The sequence below is a fragment of the Triticum aestivum genome, unplaced genomic scaffold (genome assembly GCF_018294505.1).
Source record: "Triticum aestivum cultivar Chinese Spring unplaced genomic scaffold, IWGSC CS RefSeq v2.1 scaffold67760, whole genome shotgun sequence".
Lineage (NCBI taxonomy): Eukaryota > Viridiplantae > Streptophyta > Magnoliopsida > Poales > Poaceae > Triticum > Triticum aestivum.
In genome coordinates, this window is record NW_025231755.1 from 1 (window position 1) to 7,206 (window position 7,206).

Consider the following 7,206-nt stretch of genomic DNA (forward strand, 5'->3'; position numbering starts at 1 on the left):
AGCTCACGCCACCTGGAACACCACAATGTAATGGTGTGTCCGAACATCGTAACCGCACTTTATTGGATATAGTGCGATCTATGATGTCTCTTACTGATTTACCACTATTGTTTTGGGGTTATGCATTAGAGACAACTGCATTCACGTTAAAAGGGCACCATCTAAATCCGTTGAGATGACACCGTATGAACTATGGTTTAGCAGTAAACTTAAGCTGTCGTTTCTTAAAGTTTGGAGTTGCAATGCTTATATGAAAAAGGTTTTCAACCTAATAAGCTCGAACCCAAATCGGAGAAGTGCGTCTTCATAGAATACCCAAAGGAAACTGTTGGGTACACCTTCTATCACAAATCCGAAGGCAAGATATTCGTTGCTAAAAATGGATCCTTTCTAGAGAAGGAGTTTCTCTCGAAAGAAGTGAGTGGGAGGAAAGTAGAACTTGATGAGGTAATTGTACCTTCTCCCGAATTGGAAAATAGTTCATCACTGAAATCAGTTCCAGTGATTCCTACACCAATTAATGAGGAAGCTAATGATGATGATCATGAAACTTCAGATCAAGTTACTACAGAACCTCGTAGGTCTTCCAGAGTACGGTCCGTACCAAAGTGGTACGGTAATCCTGTTCTGAAAGTCATGTTAATAGACCATGATAAACCTACGAACTATGAGGAAGCGATGATGAGCCCAGATTCCGCAAAATGGCTGGAGGCCATGAAATCTGAGATGGGATCCATGTATGAGAACAAAGTGTGGACTTTGGTGGACTTGCCCGATGATCGGCAAGCCATAGAAAATAAATGGATTTTCAAGAGGAAGACGGACGCTGATAGTAGTGTTACTATCTACAAAGCTAGACTTGTCAAAAAAGGTTTTTGACAAAGTTCAAGATGTTGAATACAATGAGATTTTCTCATTCGTATCGATGCTTAAAAGTCTGTCCGAATCATGTTAGCAATTGCCACATTTTATGAAATTTGGCAAATGGATGTCAAAACTACATTCCTTAATGGATTTATTAAAGTTATTATTTTGTATTGCACCGATGTATACCTTGCTCTAAGGAAATATGCCCTAGAGGCAATAATAAAGTTATTATTTATTTCCTTATTTCATGATAAATGTTTATTATTCATGCTAGAATTGTATTAACCGGAAACATAATACATGTGTGAATACATAGACAAACATAGTGTCACCAGTATGCCTCTACTTGACTAGCTCGTTGAATCAAAGATGGTTAAGTTTCCTAGCCATAGACATGAGTTGTCATTTGATTAACGGGATCACATCATTAGGAGAATGATGTGATTGGCATGACCCTTTCCGATAGCCTAGCACTTGATCGTTTAGTATGTTGCTATTGCTTTTTTCATGACTTATACATGTTCCTGTAACTATGAGATTATGCAACTCCCATTTACCGGAGGAACACTTTGGGTGCTACCAAACGTCACAACGTAACTGGGTGATTATAAAGGAGTAGTACAAGTGCCTCCAAAGGTACATGTTGGGTTGGCGTATTTCGAGATTAGGTTTTGTCACTCCGATTGTCGGAGAGGTATCTCTGGGCCCTCTCGGTAATGCACATCACTATAAACCTTGCAAGCAATGTAGCTAATGAGTTAGTTACGGAATGATGCATTACGTAACGAGTAAAGAGACTTGCCGGTAACGAGATTGAACTAGGTATTGGATACCGACGATCAAATCTCGGGCAAGTAACATACCGATGACAAAGGGAACAGCGTATGTTGTTATGCGGTTTGACCAATAAAGATCTTCGTAGAATATGTAGGAGCCAATATGAGGATCCAGGTTCCGCTATTGGTTATTGACCGAGAATAGTTCTAGTTCATGTCTACATAGTTCTCGAACCCGTAGGGTCCGCACGCTTAACATTACGATGACAGTTTTATTATAAGTTTATAAGTTTTGATGTACCGAAGGAGTTTGGAGTGCCAGATGAGATCGGGGACATGACGAGGAGTCTCGAAATGGTCAAGACGTAAAGATCGATATATTGGACGACTATATTCGGACTTCGGAAAGGTTCCGAGTGATTCGGGTATTTATCGGAGTACCGGAGAGTTACGGGAATTCGCCGGGGAGAAGTATAGGCCTTATTGGGCCATACGGGAAAGAGAGAGGGACTGCCTAGGGCAGGCCGCGCGCCCCCCCAAGGCCTAGTCCGAATTGGACTAGGGGGAGGGGCCGCACCCCCTCCTTCCTTCCCTTCTCTCTTCCCTTTCCTTCTCTCCTACTCCTACTAGTAGAACGCCCGTGCGTTGCTACGGGCTACGATCCATACAAATAAATCACACAAATGGTCATATCCAAGGTCAAATCTTATTTCTCCCTCATATGTCCGAACATGTTAGGACATTAAGCGAGCTCCCCAAAATTTAACCGTATGGATACTCCGGACGCCCCCAAATCCAACCCATATGTTATCCCAACATGCGGTCCCAACATGAAAACCCCACCCCACGACGCACACTTCCCTTTCCTGCCTTACTGCTCAGTTTCCCATCTTAGTAGGTGATTTCTCGCTGGGGCCTTCTCCTTCAAAACAGGATAACGCTCACCTCATCTTCGCCATGGTGCCCTCTCTCTTTCACACGATACTTATGGACCGCTCGCTCATGCAGTTTGCTGCAAAGAATCTCACATGAAATGTTATACATATGTCACATTGGTTCACTATCCTATCTATGATGCCGTGACACAGTAGTTTAGAAACTCTCCTAGCACTCCAAATACCGGCAACAAAATCTCCAAATATATAGCATCCGAAGCTACCATGAAATAGGACACTAAACAACATTTGCAGCAAGCAATCAATTTATGCACCAAGCACACTGAGCAGAAGCAACAAGCTATCAAGATTTTTTCTACTCACAGAACTGACAAATGTGACAACTCTGTAAGAAGCTTTGCCTTCAGAACCTAAAAATGGTATAGTCCCATCACTACTTCAGCTGCTCTCTGATCTCAATAGAAAACATGGAGATCGTCTAAAAAACAGAGTACACTTTGGCTGCACTTAAATAAGCTTGCTAAAAAGAAACTTCTCAGGTGACATAAGAAAATATAAGTAACTTCCACTTGACAGTCGCATCATTTGACATATAGATTTTCAGTTAGCATGGCAACTGAAGTGAGTCTATTGATTAAATTACATAGTTCATTGTTAAATGGTAAAACACAGATTTAGAAGAGTTGCCAATGCACATCTGTCAAATATGCTGCTGTATACTTATGTGAGCTGCCAATGATCATCATCATCTGTCAAATATACTACTGTATACTTATGTGAGCTGCCAATGCTCATCTCAAGAAAGGATTGTATACCCAAAAGACCAGACCTTATACGGCAGTTATTCTATGAAACAATTTCAAAACGGCTCACCCTGTATCCACTGCTAGTAGTGTCTATAAAAGAGCTCTTTTTCCCTACATCGGCGAGTTAATACTTTGATCTCTACCAACTGGAAGCACAGATAACTATATTTAAAAACAGGGACATCTGCTATCTTCATGAGTAAATAAACAGTAAAAAAGCAGAGGACCAAACCCAAATATTTTCATGAATGTTACAGATCATTTTTGTTAATGTGTAAGTACATCAAACATGTTCCAACAAGCAGGAAAATTGTAGAAACATACAAATGATCAGGCGAATATTTGAGAGCAGTAATTTTGATCTCCCTCCTTATTGATTAGTAGACAGAATATAACATTCAATCTTTCCATGTGCAGGTGCTGGCAACCTCTGTCATTTAGTGAAGAGGTGGTAGCTGTGGTGTCAGCAAAAAAAATAAAAATAAAAATGCATTGATGTATTGCAAGTTTCTTGAGACCAATATAATAGCTTTGAAGATTTCCTACACAAATCCCGGCCTCATGGCATTCCAGACGGCCTATGTAGATGAAGCAAGTGCAACCATATCTTGTAAAAGAAAGATATATCAGCTTTGCAAAGATACTCCTGAAAATATCTCAATTAAAAATACACATCTCTCTATGGTTCCACCTTCATCATAATGTTACCGTCCTCAAGAATTTAAAGAGAAAGAAAGGTTTCCACTTATACTCCTCTTTTTATGTGTTGTGTCGTTCTGTTAGTCCACTGCATATGGAATATATTCTGTGCTTCGACATATTTCCTGGTAATATGGAAGAAAGAAATATATTACAAAAATCATCCATATGTCAGTCAAAGGCTGAACAATTACTATTATGAAATAGAACAATATTAGACGTGATGGAAGATGGTTTCAAAAACACCAACGACACGCACTCGTATTTTAAAGTCTTCATAGTATAGAGTTATCTCCCTGCAAGTTGTGTGTGCTAAATAATCACAACACTTGGATAGCACCTACACATGGGATTATATATTCAATCCACATAATCAGTTCTTCTGCTTCTATAAATTAAGAATTGCATAAAGAAGTATGTGTCTATCTAGTAGTACTCCCTCTGTCTAGAAGCGAACAAAAGCAAGCACACAGGTGATGCCTATTTCTTTGCAACAGATGTGTGTCGCCTGATGCAATGTGGGGAAAACAATATGTATATAGTGATTTTACCTCAATAGATATTTTGGTAGCTCCACTCCATAAGTATGAAATTCGTGATGTTGAAAACCTGAAAAAAAAGGAAAATAATGATCTCGGTGGCAATCGTGTCAGCTGATGAATAGGTACGACAGTTATTTGAGGATTACAACTATTCTCTCCCATTGAACAATGGCTTGAATTCTTTCAAGAGAGAACCATACAGCAAAAAGCTTCAGAACACAGTTATTTTGCTAAGCTGTGAATTTATGGTTACAGAGAAGATCCTAGAACTGTAGAGTCAACTCACAGAAAAGGGAGTCAAACAGGGAAAGCCATCAGAGACAAATAGTCCTTAAATCATCCTTGAGATAGCAATGTTGGAATTGATATACATATTGTAATAATTTCCTTTAAACTGCAGTTTTTTAAAATGAGCTCATTTACTGTCGGCTTGTCATATTTAGGTGCAGTCAAAAGAATCCAACTCAAAAGCTAGCAAACCTCCATCCTGGATACGACAGAGTACGGGCACATTTAAGCATTGACTGCTTGATCAAATGTGGCTTGTTAAATATTAATTGTACCTAGTTAAATAGTAATTGTCCCTACTTACATGGTATAAGGAACACTTTCTCAACAAATGCAATGCTTCGGTAACTATAGACCATAATGCTTCAGTAACCACACAGTTTTTCTCTGTTTAGTTGCAAGAACAGGGCGAGTAGAAACTTTTTTTTGCCTTCATTACCTCGCAGACTGAAATAGAAAGTGAGGCACCCTGACTCGATGTTCCTGAAGGCGCCCTCGCTATGGCCCAGTTCACCCTTCTCAGGGCCAGGAGTAAAACCACAGCTTGCCTCCTCAAAATACCAGCAGAACCAACTCATCAGGCATGCAATCAGGATAACAACATATCATTCAGAGTTCAAACCAAGTAAACAAACATATGCATCAGGCACTGGTGCATCCAAAGTTTAACTCTATTCTCCTCCCATTTAATGGATGAGGCAAATCTTTTGCCTCCGTTTCGAAAAAAAAAGTTTAACCATATCAAGAGCTAAAAACAATTAGCATGTCATATATGGCAATCTGTAAGAGCTAAAATAACAGCCATATAGATACCAGACCTTACTCCCTTACAAGACAGCGTCACAAAAAACTCTTAAATCAGCACCAGGATCAATTCGTCACACCAAACCAGTCATCATGAACTGATGATACTTGGGGTAACTTGTCCAAATGAAAATAAAATTAAACCATGGTGGTTCAGTTTCAAATAAAAAGTGCATATATCAGTTCGAAGTGGACTCGCCACGCGTTGACTGAAAATAACTCATGTGCCAAGAAACATAATCTTACATCTGACTTTTAACAGTTTAGCTATCAGCAAAATGGCTCATTCAAATCAAGCAAATATCTAAGATGCAACCTTTATTTGTCATCAAGCACTGAAGAGCTTGTTGCGCATAGATTGATGCCCAGGAGAAACAGAGGGGGCTAAAAAACACAACGCTCAGTGCTTGTAGATCTGGCCATAATAATTGTGAGGTGTGCTATTATGACCACCACAATACCATGGGTGGAAAAGCCACTCAAACTTTCAGTTTAGAACAATACATGAACGAGCTTTCTAACTTCTAAACTATGCATGCTTACAAAACTAAAAACCATACATGACCACAAGTTTGCTGCAACAAATTCAAGAAGAATTCGCCACAGCAAACTGAACCTGAAAGATAACCGATATATATGATCCATGTTGTAGGACACCGTACACAACAAAAAGGAAATGAAGTACGTACTATTATGCATCTGAACCATATTGACTACTGATGTAACTTGTGTTGATGGATCTGAAAAGGCTGCGACTTGCTCGGAAATTCAAAGTGCGTCATAACAAGCTTGATGGTCGGCCGCACACACTCTCGAAGGCGACCAGGGAGAGGTCGATGCAGGTGATGCCGCCGCCAGCGACGCCAGAAGTTCCAGCACATGTCGCTAGTTGCCGCACCTGACCTCAAGGATCTGCAACACATCAACCCACAACATATACTCAAATCAGTAAATGACAGAGAGTCCCACACGAGTGATATCAAGAATCAGTGGTGGATGCAGCTTCCAGAACGTGCATCAAGTGAGCGAGTTCCAAATCATCTAATCACTTACAAAGAGAACTCTGTCATGTGACTGAATACCACGTCTCAAAGATGACCATGTGGGTTGAGGCACGGGCAAGGGTGAAGGCACCATTGTTTTGACCATGCTGTGACAAAAAGAGTGGGAGGAGGAAGGGAACAGAGAAGGAGGAGGGAGAAGGGAGAGGAGAGAAGAGGGGGAAAGAGGAAGGGGTGGAGATACCTGTGATAACGGGGAGGCGGCAGTGCGGGACGGGAAGACTCGCCGCTGGCAGGATGAAGATCTGTCGCACACAACCAGGGCATCCATCGTCTGCCGTCGTGCTCCAGCGAGCCGGCGACCGAGGGTTGCCTGGAGCGGAGGTGGAGGCGACCAGAGCCGGCGGCGGCGCGGCGCCGAGGTTGGTGCGATGGCGAGCTCGGGCGTTGAGGCGGCGGGGCAGAAGCTGCAGGAGACGGCGGGGGGACCTCGAGGCCGAGCTCAGGCCATGGCTTCCCTGGCTCCA

The 7,206-nt window shown here is 41.5% G+C and overlaps 1 long non-coding RNA gene across 1 annotated transcript; it reads right to left on the minus strand.

The window, feature by feature from the left end:
* Positions 1-3,821: 3,821 nt before the first annotated feature.
* Positions 3,822-6,832, minus strand: LOC123175851 (uncharacterized). The gene is made up of 4 exons (XR_006488198.1): positions 6,732-6,832; positions 5,314-6,590; positions 4,596-4,653; positions 3,822-4,169 (listed from the first exon to the last, which is right to left on the minus strand). It is a non-coding gene; the product is annotated as an uncharacterized lncRNA (long non-coding RNA).
* Between the last annotated feature and the right edge of the window lie 374 nt (positions 6,833-7,206).